General features: G+C 42.7%; 1 protein-coding gene across 1 annotated transcript in view; it reads left to right on the top strand.

Annotated features, from left to right (window-relative positions):
• Positions 1 to 5,459: 5,459 nt before the first annotated feature.
• LOC138165101 (volume-regulated anion channel subunit LRRC8D) overlaps positions 5,460 to 20,079 on the top strand; it is a 140,170-nt gene continuing 125,550 nt past the window's right edge. The window contains exon 1 of the mRNA XM_069093267.1: positions 5,460 to 5,504. The gene's annotated coding sequence lies outside the window, so the exon portion shown is untranslated. The remainder of the gene's footprint in view (positions 5,505 to 20,079) is intronic.

The raw sequence follows: 20,079 nt of genomic DNA, 5'->3' as shown, positions 1-20,079 counted from the left end.
GGCACAGGGAAAACGTAGCTTATGTCTCAGAGGTAATGTGCCTTTCTCATTCAGAAACTTTGCAGGCTTTGATCAGAATTGACCAACACCATTATCATTTGGACCTCTGTACCTGCTAAGGGACAGGGCCCATACAAACCCTTTAGATATTTGAAGACAATAGCTATATTCCCTTTGAGTTCTTTCTTTTTCAGGTCAAGTATCCCAAGTTGTTTCAAGTCGGGGGATCCTCATGGGACATTTTATAACCCCTTCATCATAGTCATCATTTACTTAGCTGAAGTCACTCTTGAAATGTGATGCCCAGGACTCCAGGTAAGGTCTGATTAGCATAGAGTACAGTGGAACAATTAGCTTTCTGGTTCTGGGTAATATGCTTTGCTTAATGCATTGAATATTTGCATTAGCTTTGGAGGGAAGGAGGCAAAACAGAAACAATATAGAACCAGGAAGAGTCTTCCTCCAAGCTTGATAGAGCTACCCTCTGGGTGTGCCTCCTCCCAGCCATCTTGGGATGAAGCAATAGAGGGGAAAAGGGATTGCATTCCAGCACCATTACCTGGAACTGTGCTGTCTCCACAATCTAGTACTGTGAAATTCTCCTCTAGGCTTATAACAGTAAATAGAAAAGAAATGGAACATAATTGCCCATTTCTATGGCAATCTATTCTCATCATCAACAGAATCACAATATTTGTAATTCCTTTTTGTTTGTTTGTTTTTGTTTCTTTGGAGGGCAATTGGGGTTAAGTAACTTGCCCAAAGTCACACAGCTAGTAATTGTGTCAAGTGTCTGAGGCTGGATTTGAACTCAGGTTCTCCTGACTCCAGGGTCGGTGCTCTATTCACTGTGCCATCTAGCCGCCCCACAATATTTGTATTCTTAACATTCACTACTAAGTGGAAACGATGTTCAAGAAGACAGAGTCAAATCTGAATTAGAAGCAACACAATTTTAAAGATACTCAAGGATACTTAAAAAAAAGATTTCTCAAATAAAATTAAAGAACAAAAATGATAATAAATGCTATGTTTACCCAAAAGGCATCTGAAAAGACATCTGTATTTACCAACCTATATGCTTACTTTCTCATTTCAATAAAATCTTTAGTAGAATGGTCTACTCATAGATCAAGGTTCTCCTTGATGAAAATATGAGGAGGCAGGGTACTGGACTTGGAGTCAGAAAGAACTAAGCTCAAATCTTGCCTCGAACACTTAATAAGAATATGATCCCGAGCAAGTTACTTTCTCAGGCTCAGCTTCCTCATCTGTAAAATGGTATAACAATAATTGATTTGCAGATCAAATGTAGGGCCCTTTGTAAATTTTGAAGCACTCTATAAATGCTAGTTATTTTTTAATTATCTTTTTTTTCCAATTGCATGTTAAAAACAACTATTATTTGTTTTTAAAAATTTAGAGCTCCAAATTCCATTTTTTTTTTTAGCTTTTTGGAGGTGGGGAGGCCAGGGCAATTAGGGCTTAAGTGACTTACCCAAAGTCACTCAGCTAGTAAGTATCTGAGGCCGCATTTGAACTCAGGTCCTCCTGACTCCACCTAGCCACCCCTCTCTCCTCCCTTCTTGAGAAGGCGATTTTATAGATTATGTATGTTCAGTCATGCAAAACATATTTCCCTCTTTAGCTATTTTTTTTAAAAGAAAATATGATGAAAGACTTTCACACATGATTCTCTATAGCTAACCACCTCTTCATGGGCCCTCAGTTTCTGCCATGTCTATCTATGCCTTCCTGATTTTTAAAACAAGCCTTTGATTCAGTAGATCAACATTCAGTCGTAAAGGCACTCTTCCAATAACATATGGCCCACGGAGATGCAAAGATCTCAAGATTCCTGCCTAAGTCTCTAGTCCATGGCTCCTTGTGGAATGGCTCATTATTATATTTTTAAAGAATTTTTCCTTTGTTTATTTAGACAAGGATAGTAGCTACACTAACAGATTACAGTCCCTTTATGACTTACAGATGGTTTTAATCCATCAACCTAGAGCTCTCCTGCTGATGGGCTTCTGGGACCTTAGGGTCTTGGTTGTCCCTGGTCCTAACATTTAGTCTGTCACTAGATTGCCAGAGACTCTCTGGTGACACAAAGGGCCAAAGGACATTTGAGATGATTTTCTCACAGTCTTGGCTCATACACACAGCTCAGGAAATGGGGGTTGGGAATGTACATATGCATGATATCCCACAGTATGCTGAGGCCAACTCTCCATTTGCAAGCATACAGTTCATAATACTATCAGACATTTTATGAAAGGGAAAAGTTTTTGTGTGATCGGGAATAATTTGATCTGGTTGTATATCCATTAATTTATTCATTATCAAAAATACATTTTGCCTAAGAGAATGAATTGACAAATGTACAAAATGCTAATAATTCTTTCTAAAATTGTTGGTTAACCATTCTTCTCTGCAAGTTACTGCATGCTATTCACAGTTCTTCACTTTTGTTATATAGAACTTATATTTTTGGAGCTTGTAGCTGTGAATTTGCAACGGAAATTTGTTGATTTTAAAAACATGAATCAAAAAAGCTTTATTTGCAAAAATGTTCATACATATTAAGGTTAAATTAAGATGGGCAAGGTGATTGCCAACATGGTTTGGCCAGAATGGAAAACTTTTAATAAACTCAACCTGACAGGATTCTTAAACCACCTGCAGAGAAAGAGATGACATGTAAAAATATGTACAGTACAGTCTTGCATGTATGTGTATGAGTATATATGTGTATGTTTATAGATATCTGGGTGTATATATGTCTATGTATACACACATACATCTGAGTTTAATTGTAGCCTTCTCTAGGGTGGGAAGGGAAGAGAGAAAAAAATAAGTAAAAAATACAAAGCAGAGAACAAAGAAAACCTAGAAGAAAGCAAAGAAAAGCTAGTTGGCTTTGAAAATGTATAGTATTTATTATGTAGGTTTTCTTGAAATGGAAATTTATTGGGTTTTTTTTTTTTATTGAATCCCCTCTTATGTTCAACTGTGTGCATGGAAACTTTCTTTTTTTTTTTTTTCTTTGCTTTGTATTTAAGTTTAAAATGAATAAAAAAAATTTACAAAAAAAATCTAGAGTGTAATTTACAGTCAGAATTTAACAACCCTAGAACAAATTCATTTCTCCCAATGATGCATTTAAGCTGCTAATCAATCACAGTCCCTAATGATGGCATAATGGTGGTCCTTTTCTTAATACTGGGGCCAGGTGTGGCCATTCCTGCTTTCTCCTCAGCTCAGGACTGCTCCCAACATGTGTCTTCAGGCATTACTTTATTCCAGCTCTTGGCTATAGGAGCAGTGGCCTCTCAGCATTTTTGGTCAGACAGGTTCAAAGCCCCAAGAAAAGCAATTCTTTCCCTTACCATATTTGTCACAATAGAGAAGGCCTTCAGTGTTTCCTGTCTGGCAGAGGGTCCAATTCTCCCTGAGTTAACAGCTTCAGTGACATCCTATGGGGATGGGAACTTCCTCTTATAGGGTCTATTTCTCTGTTCCTCCTGCTGACTTCTCCAGAAAGTTTCCAACACATACCTGGGGGGGTGGGGCAATTACCAAAAGATGATTCCCCTTCTCCATCAGATACCTGAAAGGGAGAGGGATGGACTAAAGGAAAACTCAGTGGTAAAGGAGACAATAAAGCAACTCAAACCTCTTGTCTCTTCTCTTCCTCTCAGTTAGTGGTTCTTAAGCTGTATGTGAGGGGACCTCTTTGGCATTCTGGGGAAATCTATAGATCAGAACGACTTTTTAAAATTCATAAAACAGACTATATGGGATTACAAAGAAATCAATTTTAATGAAAGCTATCAAAATATTAAACTAAACACTCAAGCTCCTCCACCCCAGGTCAAAAACCCTGTCCTAAAATATTAAAAAGATTCTCATAAAAGGGATTATTCAAATTATACTAGACTACTGGCAACCTTTGAATGTTATTAGATGCTATACCATAAGGTGGAAACAGGCCGATATAACCCCGGGCAAATCACTTACCCAGCATGCCCAAGTTTTATCCTCTCTAAAACTTGAGGTTTTACTTGATGACTTCTGCGGCCCCTTCCAGTTCTAGACCCTAGTCTATGATTTTAAGTCTTTCAGTTTGCCCCAGGGGTTACAGGACTGCATTCAATCAAAGAGGGGGTGGAGAACCAAGACCAGGCCTAGTTGCAGGTTTAGAGTCTGGGCCATTAGATGAACACTCATTTTGGGAGACTTCTGAGGGCCTATCCAATGAAAATTGCTGTTATTTGTTCTGCAGGAAAAAAAAAAAAAATTCTTGTTCTCTCCTTCACTTCTCCCCCATAAAGCAAGGAAAAGGGGGAATACCAGAGAAGCTTCAGTCATTTAACAAACAAGACGAATCATTTGTTATGGAAGGCATCATTCTAGAAAATCAGCCCATTATCACAGGATTATGGATCTAGATCTGGAAAAAGGGAAACATCTAGTATGACTCCCCTCATTTTACAGAAGAAGAAACTGAGGCCCAGGGAGGCTAAGCTACTGGTCAAAGGTCTCCACAGGAAGACAACCCCGAATCTAGTTTAGTTAGGCAGCTCAGTTACGGCCAGCTGGAGATGCAAGACTTTGATGGAGAAAATGGGTGGGAGAGCAACAGACTAGGCCTAGATCAGAAGGAAGGTTCAGTGGCCCCGAACCTCAGATAACAAACCCAGCAAAAAGGGGTAAAAAAGAAAATGTGGGTGGTCAGTTATTAATCCGGCAACTGGACTAGCAGATGGGCATTGGCCGATGGGGGGATGGGAGTTGCGTAACTGCTGCCCTGTGTATCTGTCCTGCTCTGCAAGCACAGCTGTTTACTGGTTACATTTGGGCTGCCTCGAACCCGAGAGTCTCGGGTCCCCCTGCCTCGGTTCACGGCCAGCTCGTGATAGGGCCCCGGCCTAGGTGGGCGCACAAGGAGGACGAACGACACTGACCGCGGGGTCCAGGCCCACTGCACCTGCCGGAGGGGGGGAGGGCGGGGGGGGGGGGGCGGCGGCCCGCCTCCTCCCCACGCGCGGGGCGTGTGCGTACTGCGTGTCTGTGCATGCGGGCCCGGAGCCCCACGGCCCCGGCGGAGGGCCGGGGGAGCGGGGAGGGGCCGGCCGGCTGGAGCTCGCTCGCAATCACATGGGGGCCCCAGGCAGCTCCATTGGTTGCGGCCGGGCCAGTCGCGGCGCTCGCCGGCTGCGGTTGGTCCCGAGGCTGCAGCGCCAGCACCGGCCCCGGAGTCCATGTTACGCTTTGTCTAATTCTCCTCGTTACAGAGTCATGTGCTGCTGCTCCCGCCGCCGCCGCCGCCGTCGCCCCCGCCGGTGCCCCGGCTCCTCCGCCGCGCGTCCGGCTGGCAGCCGCGGGAGGGGCCGCGGGAGCAAGGTACAGGGCGCCGCGCTGCGCCCCCGCCAGCCCCGCGCGCCCCGGGCCACCCGCGCCGCCGCCCTCCGCAGGTGATGCCGCCGCCGCTCCGCCAGGTGGGTTCCGCCGCCTCCCGGCCGAGGGGGAACCCCCGTGGGGGGGGGGGCGCAGGTGTGGGTTGGGGAGGGCGCTGGCACGGTCCCCTGCCCTCCGCTCTCCTCCCCTCCCGTGCGCGCCGAGCTGCAGGCCAAGTGCTGGCGCTGCCCTTCCAGCGGGGCTCCTGGAGAGTTCCTCTGGCTCTGGGCCCCGGGGTGGGGGTGGGACCCTGGCCTGTGCGCCAAGAGGGGCACTGCGACTGCGGGGCGATTGTGTATTAGACTGCCCCCGCTCTTCCTCTTTCCTTCCTTCCTTCCGTCCGTCCGTCTGTCTGTCGGTCGTTCCTTCTTTCCTGTCCTCCCACCTCTTCCCCGTTCCAGGACACGGCCCCACACGGGGTCGGGTTGACTGCGTGGGGCTCACTATCTTTTGGCTCCTACCCCGCGCGGTGAGCGCGCCCCACTCCTCCGGACCCGCCCCGGTGCCCAGGCTTATTCAGCAGTGCCAGCCAGCCCCCGCCCGCCCAACCTCTCCAGGGAAGCGGGGCGGGCGGAGCTGGAAGTCCGCTTGGCCGGGCTCCAGGGAGGTGAGAGCCAGCGCTCCGCCTCCAGCGCCAGGGGAGAAGGGGGGGGCAGCAGGTGTGGGGCCACCTCCGGTTGGGCACCGGTATAATCCGCTTCTAGCTAGCCTCGAGGCATGGGCATTTGGGATCGTGACTTCTCCGGCTTGAATCCTGCGTGGGGGGGACCTGGAAAGAAGAGCATTCGGGTAGCCGCCAAAGGGTTCTCACACTCCAACCAAGTATTTAGGGGTTGCTAAGGGACACAACTCGCCGCCACCCCCTTTAGGGTCCCCACTGCCCCAGAAAAAAAGAGTTGTTTGGTTTCTTCCCTAAGAGCCATCTCTAGTGGAGAGGAGCTGCGGCAGGTCGTGGGGAGGAGAGGTAGGTTCTGGTTGGAGGGGGAAAGCTGGGGTGGAGGGGGCTCAGTTGTTGGGGCCCATTGTATGCTGAGGAGCATCGAGGGGATGAGAATAAAGTGAAAAGTGGGGTGAGGAGATGAAAGGCAGTAACAGGCAAAGGCGATGGATGGAATGGGGTGATGGCTTGACCCTAATCTAACTAACCATCAGTTGGGACCCACTTGGAGTGTCCTGGGACTAGTGTCATTTTTGACGACTGTGCCCTGTCAAATTTTGTTCATCCCCAGAGCCATTCCCCTTGTGATTTTGGGATTGTGGCTAGGGTTCTAGTGGGCAGAAAATACTTGGTGATGATTCTTTAGGGATCTGGACCGGAGAGACGTCTTGAGGTGCTATTGGTAGCTGTATTTAAGGCGACATGAAATGACACTCACCCAAGGAGTTTGGGTGTAGGAGGCCTTAGGTAACTCCTTCCCAGCAGTTCTGGCAACAGCTGCATTTGATTTCCCCCCTAAACACCCAAGTGCCTGTTTCAAGTGCCAAGAATAATAGTGATTCAGAGCTTCCCTGCCTGGAATGGACCAGGAGCCCTCTGGTTCTTGCCGACTTCTGTGAAAAATCTCCCCCTAAGCAGTAGAAGGCTATGGCCATAAAGTGAATCTGGACATTGAATTTTAGTGTTCTGCCTGATCACATTCTTTGCCCAGCTGTTCAGGAATGCTCTCCAGTCTTCAGAATTCATTTTAATTTTGTCTTTGGTGTTGAAAATCTGTAGTTGTATAGAGACTTCATATCAACACCCCCACTTAACCTTAAGTGTCCTTGTGTTTATGTAGGTGGTACCTGTATCTTATGGGCAACAATCTAATAGATTAGAAGGCTGGAGGTTGCTTACACTGGAAGTTGGTGAGCTGATGCTCACCTGACTCTTCTGACCAGCCAAGCTGTGTCCTATGACAGCACTGTAGGAAACTGTTCATTTAAAGAATCCTGTCACATTATCTGATGTCTTTTGGGGACATTTCCCTCCCCTCAGGCTGTATTCTATTAGACTTTTTTTTTTTGTTTTGTTTTTTAAGTTGATTTCATAAGATTGTGCTTTTCTGTTTTCAGGTTCAAGTTGTGTGTGTGTTGTGTATTTAAAGTGGGCAAGGCTCAGCAGTGCTAGAGAGCAATTTTAGTAAATTGACACTGACCATGGGAAAACAAATTTTAAAAAAATTCCAAATTGTACTTAAAAAAAACAACAAAAGACCAGTTAATATTAGAAGTATGGCAGTTGGGGATTTCTGGTATTTATGATTGTTGCGATTATGCAACATTTTCGGAGCCACTGGTCAACAACATTTGTTCAGTTGCCAGCAGTGGGGGGAATGCTAGACTAAAGTGGACTATGAGAAGTTTAAAAAGAAGCAATTAGACTCCCCAGGAAGGTAGACTAGGAAGCACACCCATAACAGGGCCACTCAGGTGAAACTGGCCAGGGCAGTGTTGGAGGGACTTGGGTGCTTGGGGCCAGGCAGAGACCAGGGAACATTAGGCAGATTAAGTCTTGCTTACATTTTTAAAATAGGAAAAAAGATTGGGGGAGCCTGAAAGGAAAGGCATCCCACACAGATGGGATGGCACGTGCTAACCCTCAGAAGGGAGCCATGTGTAAGCAGGAGTAATAAGAGCCTAAATTTATATAACACTCTGAAATTACAAAGCACCTTATGTTATCACATGATTCTTACACACACTCCTGTGAGGAAGACTGGGCAGATTACTATCCCCCCCATGCCCTCCCCCATTTTTCCCATGGGGAAACTGAGTTTCAAAATTAGTTTGTCAAAGTTCACATAGCTAGTAAAGTGGAAGGTCTCAGACTTAAAAATGGGTCTTCTGATTAGGAATTCCTTACGGGGCACCTAGGTGGCACAGTGCATGGAGTGGCAGGGCTGAAGGATTGAAGTCAGGAGGACCCATATTTTTGGTTTTTTGTTTTGTATTGTTTTTTAGTTCAAATCTGGCCTCAGATACTTCTTAGCTGTGTGAACCTAGGCAAGCCACTTAACCCTGTTTGCCTCAGTTTCCTTATCTGTAAAATGAGCTGGAGGTAGAAATGGCAGATCACTGCAGTATCTTTGCTAAAGCAAAAAACAAAAAAACAAATGGGGTCATGGAGAATAGGACACTGAAACAATTGAACAACAAATGTTTTCTGATCCATTATGCTGACTCAGAGAACAGTAAGTAGATTTGTTTGATATATGTGGATCATGAAAGATGTAGGTTGCAGTGTCTCTCAGTGGGTATGGAGAATTCTCCTTAAATGCAGAGGGTGGCCTCACCCTATAGCTTAAAAGATACTTAGGGTTGATGTGATTTCCCCTAGGTTGATGTGATTTCCTATATTTCACATAGCTAACAAGCTGGGTGGTCCAGTGGATGGGGTGCTGGACCTGGAGTTGGGAAGACCTGAGTTCAGGTCCACACTTGCTGTGTGAACCTGTGAACTTTAATCTCTGTCTGCCCTAGTTTCCTGATCTATGAAATGGAAATGGTAATAGCCCTTACTTCCAAGGGTTGTAGTGAGATAATACTTGTAAAGTAATTAGCAAAGTCTTATATAAATGCTAACTAGCTTCATGGCCAGCACTCTGTCTACAACACCACACCGTTTGAGGCATATAGTTTATTTTATTTTTAATATATTTTTATTTATTTTCTTAAATATTTCCTAATTACATTACATTTTTTATATTCATTTTTTAAAAGTCTGAGTTCTGAATTCTTTTTTCCTCCTGTTCCTCCCCCACTCCTTGAGAAGACAAGCAATATGATATTGATTATACATGTGAAGTCACAAAAAAATTTCCATATTAGCCATGTTTCAAAAGAAACACATACAACAACCCTCTCCACCCCCACTCCAAATAAGAAAGTAAGAAAAGCCTGCTTCAGTCTTCACTCAGAGCTCATCCGTTTTCTCTCAGGGTATCAATAGCTTTTTTCATCATGGGGCCTGTGGAATTGTCTTGGATCATTGTCTTGATCAGAGTAGCTAAGTCTTTCACAATTGATCATTGTTACCGTATCACTGTTACTGTGTAAAATGACCTGCTTCTGCTCACTTCACTTTGCATCAGTTCGTGTAAGTCTTTGCAGGTTTTTCCAAAACCATCCCCCCTCATCATTTCTTATGGCACAGTAGCTAGCATTCCATCACAATCTTTTACCACAACTTGTTCAGCCATTCCCCAATTGATGGGCATCCTCCCAATTTCCAATTCTTGATGCATATAGTTTATAATAGTAATTTGAGGTAGTTGAAAATCATTGTAGATGTCTGCATCAGAAAATGACATTCAAGGAGATAATGATACAATACAGCAAAAGATAGAAACCGAATGATTTTGGACTTCTGAGGAGCAAGAAGCCAGAGCCAAGTAAAGAGTTTGTTACTGGAGGGCCTCAGTTTCCTCATCTGTGAAATGAGGGGATTAAACTAACCGACTTTAAAAAAAACAATTTTAGTTTTCAACATTTACTTTTTTTTTTTTTAGTAAGCAATCGGGGTTAAGTAACTTGCTCAAGGTTACACGGCCAGTTATTATTTCTCGGTGTGGTGCTAAGTATCTGAGCCTGAATTTGATCTAGGTCATCCCGACACTGGAGCCAGTGCTCTTACTCGCTGTGCTACCTGGCCACCCCTCAACATTTACTTTTATAAGATTTTGAATTTCAGATTTTCCCCCTCCCCAAGATAGCAAGCAATGTGATACAAGCTATACATGTATAATCATATTAAACATATTTCCCTGTTAGGCTGACTGGCATTCAAGGTCCCTCTCAGTTCTTGACGTAACCTCTAGTGACAGGGAACTCACTCCTTCATGAGGAAGTCTATTCCACTTTGGAACAGTTCTCATTCCTGGTTTGTGCCCAAAGCTGCCTTCTTGTAACTTTTTTTTCATGGATACTAGTTCTTTCCTCTGTGGCAACACAGAACAAGTCTGGTTTGTTTTTTTTAAATGTATCAAATGCCTTCTCTGTGTAGAACACTGCTAGATAATCAGGGAAATAAACCAGGTAGATAAAACAGTTATTGCCTGTGCAGGGGTGAATATGATGTATATACAAATAGCTATTATGGGAAAGTGTATGTGGAAAGTGTATCCAAGAGGTTCAGAAAATAATAGTAATAGCTAATATTGATGCACTTTAAAGATGCAGAGCTTTTATATATCTTTTTATATCTCATATATCTTTATTACACACACCCTCATCCGAAGTCCTGCATGCTAAACACAGGAAATATTATTAGCCCATTTTACATCTGGGATAACTGAGGTATAATGTGAATTGTCCATCTGTAGTCATCTGGTAGTGAGTGTCAGAGCTGGGATTTGGGTCCAAGGTCTTCCTGACTCCACATCCAACATCCCATACCATATTTTATATTTCCCTTTTTAAAAAAAGGCTATGAAGAAAAGTGCCATCCCTTTGTCTCCTGTTTGATAGTTCTTAAGATCCTTGAAGACTCCCATCAGCTACATAAATTGCTCTCCTTGCTTCACCTGAATTCTTTCTGTAGTCACAGCCTAGTTCCTCTCCCTTATTCACACTGATTGTCAATTTCTTCCTCAATAATTGGTGACTGGGATGGAACAAGAGGCTTCCTCTTAGTGTCTTCTCCCCAGCACAGTGGGGCTGTTACTAGATGACTGTGCTAGGCTAGTGCAGCCTGAGCCTGACTTAGCGCTTCTAAGTAGCTGCAACACTCTGTTGGCTCATAGAATGCCTGCAGTCAACCAGGGCAGCTTTACAAAAACAGCTCCCAAGCTCCTTGGTCTTCTCCTTGGGTGACTTTTTTTTTTTTTAAGAACAAAATAAAATTGTTTAACAAGATGCTAACGACAACTTGCTTTGTATCCTTTCCTATTACTGTTCAGTTTGTAAAATTAGATGTGATGCTGGATTTTTAAAAATGTGGCCATAGTCATTGCATATGCTTTTCTCACTTGGCAGCTTCATAGAAGTCCTGCCGCATGGCTTGGAATGACAGTCTTTTTTTTTTTTCCCTTGCAGTAGAGTAATATTCCATTTCATTGCTGTAGAACAATTTGCTCATCTACAGCCCTATTTTTGAAAATCCTATTTCCAATTATTATAAATGAAGAAACTGTGAATATTTTTGTAGAGATATAGTTTGTTTTCCTTCTAATAATATCTTTAGGACATAGAAGTATGATCAATTTTTATCAATCAGACAATAAACATTTATTGAATACCTATTATGTGTCAGGCAGTAGGATTACAAAGGCAAAAGAAAATCCCTGCTTTCGAGGAGTTCCCAGTCTAATGGGGGAGACATCATGCAAACAGCTGTGTACAAATGATAAACTGGGGATAAACAATAGAAAAGGCACTAGAATTTTTTTTTTATTTACTTATTTATTTATTTATTTTTAAGCAATTGGGGTTAAGTAACTTGCTCAAGGTTACACGGCCAGTTATTTCTGGGTGTGGTGCTGAGTGTCTGAGCCCGGGATTCGATCTCCAGGTCGTCCCAACACTGGAACCGGTGCTCTTACTCGCTGAGCCACCTGGCCGCCCCTAAGGCACTAGAATTAAGGGAGATGAGGAAGGCCTTCTTGTAGAAGGTGAGACTTTAGCTGGGACTTGAAGTCAGGAGTCAGAGATGGGGTGGAAGTCTTGTCCAAGGTCACATAGGTAATGTCAGAAGTGGTACTTAAACCAAGATTTTCCTGACTATGAGGCAAAATTTTTATTCAGTGTAATGAAGCATTTTTCAGTGGAGGGGAGGAGGGGAAAGGAAAGTTGGAATGAATTGAGATGGCTAATCTGAAAATTTTTATATCACATATATTATTTTTAGATGTCTGATTTTTTCCTGACTTATGTAACCACAAAGATTTTTTTTCCTGTCAATTTTTTTCTTTTTTTTTTTTGCTTTTTGGAGGGGGGAAGTTAGGGTAATTGGGGTTAAGTGACTTGCTCAAGGTCACAGAGCTAGTTTTTTTGTGTGTGTTAAGTGTCTGAGGCTGAAATTGAATTCAGGTCCTCCTGACTCCAGGGTTGGTGCTTTATTCACTGCACCACCTAACCACGTGGTCAATCTTTAAAAAAAAAATTGGGGGGGCATACAGAGTCTTTAGCTTTCTGCCATCAAATCAGTCTCTTTTGTCTCCAGTTATTTCATCCATTTTTCCAATAGATAAACCTATTTTCCTTATATTTGTGATAAATGTTCTTACCTTCACTTTTTTTGCATGTTTGGATTGGAATTCATCATAGTGTTATGTGAGATGTGGAGCTGAACTCAACTTTTTGCGCTACCATCCAATTTTCCCAGCTGGTTTTTATTGATTTTCTTTTCCTTAATGTTTTATAAACTTGGGTTTGCTAAGGACTCATTTCTTATACACTTTTATTTCTCGATTCTCTGTTCTGTTCCATTATCTGTTTTCCTGTAATCTGCTGTGTTTTAGATAAGGGGATTTCTTCAAGAATGTATATTCTTGACTTTTGAGATCACATGATTCTGTAAAAGAGTTTTAGTAATTATTATATATTTTGAAATCTGATCTTGTGTCTCTCCTTTCAAGCTTCTAACAAAATTAACCTGAATATAGCATCTCAAAATGTTTTAACCTGACAAATTTCATCATTTTGGTTTTCTTAGAGCCACAGAATTGATCAGAAGCCAGTTAGTTAATCCAGCCAATACCCAAACAAGGATCCCCTGTGTTGTTTTTCAGTTGTGTCCAACTCTCAGTGACTCCATTTGAGATTTTCTTGGCAAAGATCCTGGAGTGGTTTGTCATTTCCTTCTCCAGCTCATTTTACAGATGAGGAAATTGAGGCAAAAAGAGTTAAGTGACTGCCCAGGGTCACACAAACTAGAAAGTGTCTGAGGCTAGATTTGAACTCACATAGATGAGTCCTCTTGACTTTAGGCCTTCAGCTCTGGCACTCTTATCAACTGTGCCACCTAACTCCCCCCCCCTCCGCTCCCAAATCACCTCTACAACACACTTAATAGGTGGTAAGTATCTTGTAGTTTCAATTCTGGCTTTGTCCAGGAAGGCTTTTTTTTTTTTTTAATCTGTGCCATATCCTTGCATTATCCCATCGAAAGAGAAGGGAATTAAGAGCTGGAAGAGATACACTAGGGATCCTTCCTAGTCCAACCCTCTTCTTTTACAGACTGAGAAACTGAGACGCAGAAACTTGAAATGATTACCCAAGGTCACACAGGATGCTGGGATGCTCCAGACCTGGAGTATCTGCTATATCTCTGTGCCAGTCTGCCTCTATTTACTGTTATAGTGGTTTCTGGAGCAGAGGTTCTTATTAAAAAAGACTTTGTTAATAACTTTACAGAAATATAGGCATTTCTGGGTTTTGTGCACACCTGATGAGCCTTTCCTTGTAACAAAAAGTTAGCTGATGTAGAGGTTGCCTCTGGCTAAATGTGCAAACTTTGGCCCCTGTAGTTTTCTACTTCTCCGAGAAAAGGAGGGTAGTATGTCTCATCTTCTGTTTTCCAGCACTAAGACTGGTCATTGTCATTACATCTTGATCACGTTCCTTTGCATGATAGCAGGTGGGTATGTTGTTTTCCTGGTCCTGATTATTTCAGTTCAAACAGATCTTCCCACGCTTCCTTCTCTCCGTCTCTATCTCTCTCTGTCTCTGTCTCATTATAATGCAATAATATTCCATTTTGTGTATATACACCATTTATTTAGCCATTCCCCAATAAAGGGATACCCACATTATTTCTAGGTTTTTCTACCTGCACAAAAACAGCACGCTGTATACTTTGTTATAGAGTATCTTTCTGTCTTGGGGATTATGCCCAGTAGTGGGACCCAATGGCTGTGAGGGTACAAATACTTTATGGTGTTTTTTCTTGTGTAATTCTGAACTATTTTCCAGAATGGCTATGCCAGTTACAGTTCTGTCAGAAATATACTGATGATTTCCAACTTTTATCATCTTTGCTAGTTTGAAGGATGGGAGATGAAACTTCACAGTTGTTTTGATATGTGTATTCTTATTAATGATTTGAGCTCTTCCTTATTGATTAGAGCTCATGTAGCTGTTAAGAGTTTGTGATTCTTTTCAAAATTGTATCCTTTACTGGGAATGATTCAGTAACCTTATATATGTTTATGTTCATTCCTTATATAAGCAGGTCATATTTCAGTGGGTATATTTGACAAAAATCCCCCTCCCTCCCGAAGTTGACAATTTCCCTTATAATCCTATCAGCATTCGTTTTTGTTCATGCAAAAGCCTTTTAATTCTATGCTGTTGATATTGTCTGTTTTCTCTTTTTTCTTTGTTTTTCTTCAGCCACAGTTATAAAAGATTTCTCCTTTTATTCTTTCTCTCTTCCTTCTTCCATTCCTCTCTCTATCTGTTTAATCTTCTTTTATAGTTAGGTTATCATCTATCCGAATGCTTTTATATATGTTATCTCCCCTCCATTAGAGTACTAACTCTTTGAAAGCAGTGACTGTCTTGTTCTTTTTTTTTATTTATACTCTCAGCCCTTAGCACCGTGTTTGGTACACAATAAGTCCTTGTTGAAAGCTATTTCATTCATTCATTCATAGCTGTTTAGAATTTAATGTGATAGCTGGTGTATGATACTGAACAAAATCTATTTTCTGGTGTGGTGTTTCTTATGTCATGTTGCTTTTGCTTACCAACATGCCTTCTCCTGAGCTGATCTTTGAGAACTCACTGGATGGGGGTATTGCAGGTAGTCTCCATCTCCTAGGGTCCTTGTGATTCAGCTCAGGCATCTGAGAGAGAAGTATTTTTTTGTTTTGTTTTTTACAAACTTTCTCAAAGCTGCCTGACCAGGATTGCCTTTTGAGATTTGTCAGAAGGTAGTTGAGGCAATGGATGCAGGCCAAAGCTAGACATGGACCTAATCCTCACACGAGTGAATCTTCTTTATTTTCCTAGCTCTTTTCTATAGTCTGAACCCTCAGGTCTCACCACAGGGCTTTGGTTTTTTTAAAGATGATCATGGAGTTGGGAGTCATAGGCCTTTGTTTAATTTATGGATGGATGTGCTTTCTGGGTATCCCTTGTTCTCCTGAGGGTAGGAGACTTCTCCCTCTGACAGCCTTCATCCAGACATGTGGGGGATATTGACTTGGGCACCACAGCTTTTAATTTCCAAAACTTGAGCTGATAAAGCCCAGGGTTCCAGGAACTCTCTGTAAAGTCAGGTGTATAATAACCATATTATTCTATTTTGTGTGCTCTCTAATACTTTATAGGATTATCCTTGTGTACCTGGCCCCTTCTGGGACTCTTTCCTATAGAGAATATCCCTCTGTGTTTATCTCTGGAGTAAAGGACAGCTTAAAAAAAATCCCAATAGCCCAAGTGAGGAGAGAGAAGTCAACAGAGTGTGTCAGGAGGGATGCAAACAAGGAAAGTTTTTAAAGCCAAGAAATAATTGGAGTGTCTTCCAGAAGGCTGTAGTACCTCTGAGGGTAGATTTTAGGTAGAGAATCAGCAAGACTCTGTGCAAAAGATGAATTAGGAAAGGAAAAGGAGGTAGTGGAGAGACTGATTTTTTTTTTAACTTTGGCATTTGCTTGGAAATACATTTGTGAAGTTCATCTTGGAAAGCAGTCTTTTGAGGCACAAGGGTCAGATGTACAAGAAAAAAATAGCAGTAAATCAATAGAATGTCCTAAATGTAATCAGCATATGAGATGTGGCTAAATCACTGAGATCGGGTGGCATTTGTCCAGGACCTTTGAAGGAAGTCGAGGGTGAAAATCTGGAACTGTGGGCCAAAATGTGTTGCCATTTATAAACAGCCACTCTGCCAGAAGGATGGCCCTTTGCCAGTGTGATAGCCATCCTCCAGAAGGATCTCAGGAAAGACCCTGAGAACTATAGACTTGTGAGTCTCACTTCTCACTGACTGAACTGATGATCGCCAAGCATTTCAGGCAACTGACTTTTGAGGGAGGGAAAGATAATTTTCTATGAGAAGAAGTAATGTGTGAGGCATTTGAATTTTGGAACGGAAATTATTGGTATAGTCTAGAAAAATGTTTTTCCACACCAATAACCATTAAAATATTGATGTCATGGACTATTGTCCAACTTTGAGATCATTTAGCCAATGAACATGGAGAATCTGAGACCCAGCGCAGTGAGGTGATTTTTTTTTTTATCAAAGTAACACAGCATGGTGTAAAGGATAGAGAGAAGACCTTGGATTTAGAAAGAGCTAGATCATTGGATTATAGAGACTTAGGAGGGATCTTAGAGGACATCTATCTGGTCCTCCTTTTCAAGGTGATAAAAAGGTGACCTACCCAAGGTCACCCAGTTACTAAGTAGTAGAGCCTTGATTTGAACCCAGGTTGTGGGACTCCAGATCTTACAGACATAGGAAAGAAACAGCATCACAGAATGGTAGAACTAGGAAGGGACCTTAGACGTCATAGAGTCCAACTCTCTCATTTTACATGTAAGGAAACTGAGGTCCAGAATTCAGTTCAATTCCGTAAACATATATTAAGCACCTTCTGTGTGCCAAGCACTGTGCTAAGTTCTGTGGATATGAAAAGAGGCAGAAGATGGTTCTTGTCCTCAGGGAGCTTAACATTCTGATAAGAAGTGAGGGGACTTACCCAGCATCACATGGGTAGTAGGTAGCAAGGAAGATTCAAGACTTGCCTTTGACACAAGCTAGCTTGTGACATCCTGGGAAGATCACTTAGCTTTTCACCATCTAAGGTGATTTCAAGGGCTAAATTCAGAGGAGTTTACACATGAGGAATTGCCAAGACACACGAAGTCAGGGGTCAAGAAACAGTCCCTGCTCTCAGGGAGCTCACAGTCTAATGAGAAAGAGACACATAAACACATATGTACAGAAAAGATATGCACCAGCAAAACTGGAGACAGTCACAGAGGGAAGGCGCTAACACCAAGGGGGATCAATCTGGAACTCTTATAGAAGGGAAGATTTTAAGAGGGAAGCTCAGGAGTTGGAGATGAGGAGGGAGAGAATTCCAGACCTAGGGGACAGTCAGTGAAAATGCTTGGAGGCTGGAGATGATGGTCTTGTGCAAGGAGGCCGGAGTCACTGGATGGTAGATCTGGAGGAGAGTGAGGTGAAAGAACGCTGGAAAGGGAGGAAGGGGCCAGGTTATGAAGGGCTTTGGAGGCAGCCGCTGGAGCTGATTGGATTGTGGGATGATATGGTCAGGGCTGCACTTGACAGCTAAGTGCGCTGAAGTCTGGGTATGTTGTTTCCGTCGCCTTCTGCTGGTCCTCCAATTATCTCCAGTATCTTTAGTATCTCTGTCATGGCAGACTAACTTTATTAAAATGTTCTGAAAGAGAAGGGCAATTCAGCCCTTCCACATAATGAAGTGTCCGACCAAGAGTCGTAGCTTTTAGGGAGATAGCTCCAGGCCATCTGTGTGCAGAAAAGTCACAGAGGTCTTCTGCTGGAAACAATATAAAGGTCATATATTTAAGGGGAAAAAAACTCATCATTACTGAGGAAGAAGACGGGAAGTCACCTTGGCCCTTTCTTGAGGTTGTTGCTGTTGCTGACAGCTTGTTGGCCATAGAGCAGAATGTGTCCTTTTTGGGTCAAGTTAAGAAGTATTGTTTGAGGCCCTCCCATGGGCCTAGCACCGTGTCTTGTACCTAACTGTGGTTTTGGGGAGCCTGGCATGCTGGGTGTGTTTCTGGCCACGGCACTTTGTAAAAGACACACCAGAGGCAGAAAAGGGCAGTGATTAATCAGAATGATTAAAGGGGAAATAAAGTTGCCTCCTGTACATAGAAAGCCAAAGTATTCCATGTTGGGTTTCACCTGCTCTTCCCCTGCTGCATACACCAGGCTCCCTGCAATTCCCAAAGGACAGAGACTTCACAAAAATAGGTTATATCCTCTTTGGCACTTAATATAGTAGTACTAAAGTTGTGGACTTGGCATCCGGTAGATTAAGGTTCACATCATGCCTCTTGCATTTACTAACAGTATGACCTTGAGCAAGTCATTTCAACCTGTAGTGCCTGCCTCCCAATATTGGTGTGAGGCTCAAATGAGATGATATATATAAAGAACTTTGTGAGGCTTTACATGTACAAATCAAAAAGGATAAGATAGTAAGGAAAGAGGCAGACTAAGAGGGGGTGTCATAATATCTAGCATTCATATACAGGACAGCCAGGCTGCTCAGTGGATAGAGCGTTGGACTTGGGATCGGGAAGACATGCCTTCCAGAGTTCAAATCCAGCCTCAGACACTAGCTTGTGTGATCCTGGCAAGTCACTTCACCCTGCTTCCCCCAGTTTCTCATCTGTAAAATGGGCTGGAGAAGGAAATGGCAAAGACTCCAGTCTTTGCCAAGAAAACCCCAAATGGGGTCATGAAGGTCAGACATGACTGAAAGCAATTGATTTGATTTGAGCCTCATGATAGCCCTTGGAGGTGGGCGCTGAGACATCCCATTCTTACCAGTGAGGAAACTGAGGCTGAGAGATTTTACACAAATACACACATGTATATATGTATATGTGTGTCTGTATATGTAAAAATGTATATGTATCTTGTCCAGGATCACACACCTAGTGTCTAAGTGAGTATTTGAACCCAAACATTCTTGATTTCCAAGTCTGCCACTCTAGCTTGGGTACCACCTAGCAGCTTGTGATTTAAGTCTGAAAAATAACAAAATATATGAGTACTTTGAAACTTGAAAGACACAGAGTTATAATAAGTAAATCAACCTCCATTTATTTATTTGCTTTTTGGATGGGGGAAGGTAGGGCAATTGGGGTTAAGTGACTTGCCCAGGGTCATATGGATAGGTTTGTGTGTGTTAAGTGTCTGAGGTCAAATTTGAACTCAGGTCCTTCTGACTCCAGGGCCAGTGCTGTATTCACTGAGCCACCTACCCACCCCTAGTCAACCTGCATTTATTAAGGGGAGGGAAGAAGCATTTCTATAGTATGTGTCTGTGTGGCAGGCACTGCTTTTTTGTAAATATTACCTTGTTTGATCTTCATAACAACCCTGGGAAGTAGATATTGTTATTATCCCCATTTTACAGTTGAGGAAACTGAGGCAAATAGAGGTTTAATGACTTGCCCAGCATCACACAGCTAGTAAGTATCAGAGCCTGGATTGAAGCTCAGGTCCTCCTGACTCCAGGCCCCACACTCTAACCATGATGCCACCTAGTTGCCCCTACCACAGAGGATTTTATATTTGGTTCTGGAGGGAATAGGGAGCTGCTGGAATTGGTTAAATAGTGGGGTGACATGGCCAGGCTTGCACTTAAGGTAGAGATCACTTTTGACAGCTGTTGGAGGCAGCTTTTTATTAATTTGAGTGAAAACCTAACAAGAGAAGAAGTGAAGCTCTCATCACTGCAAGAATTCAAGAAGATGTTCAGGGATCTTGTATAAGGGGTTCAGGTAGATGACCTGAAGTCCCTTACTGACTGTAATTCTAAGGCTTTAAGATGTGTTTGTTCTATGTCATACCCACCATTAAGGATGATACCATTATTGGGCTTGGGTTCCATTAACAGGATTTTTTCAGCCCCTTTAGATTCTCTCTCTCTCTCTCTCTCTCTCTCTCTCTCTCTCTCT

The sequence above is a fragment of the Petaurus breviceps genome, unplaced genomic scaffold (assembly GCF_028583685.1).
Source record: "Petaurus breviceps papuanus isolate PSGF00001 unplaced genomic scaffold, PetGlider_PUasm1.0 207, whole genome shotgun sequence".
In the NCBI taxonomy this organism is placed as follows: Eukaryota; Metazoa; Chordata; class Mammalia; order Diprotodontia; family Petauridae; genus Petaurus; species Petaurus breviceps.
The sequence above is the reverse complement of the archived record's forward strand: the minus strand, read 5'-3'. Positions and strand labels throughout refer to the sequence as shown.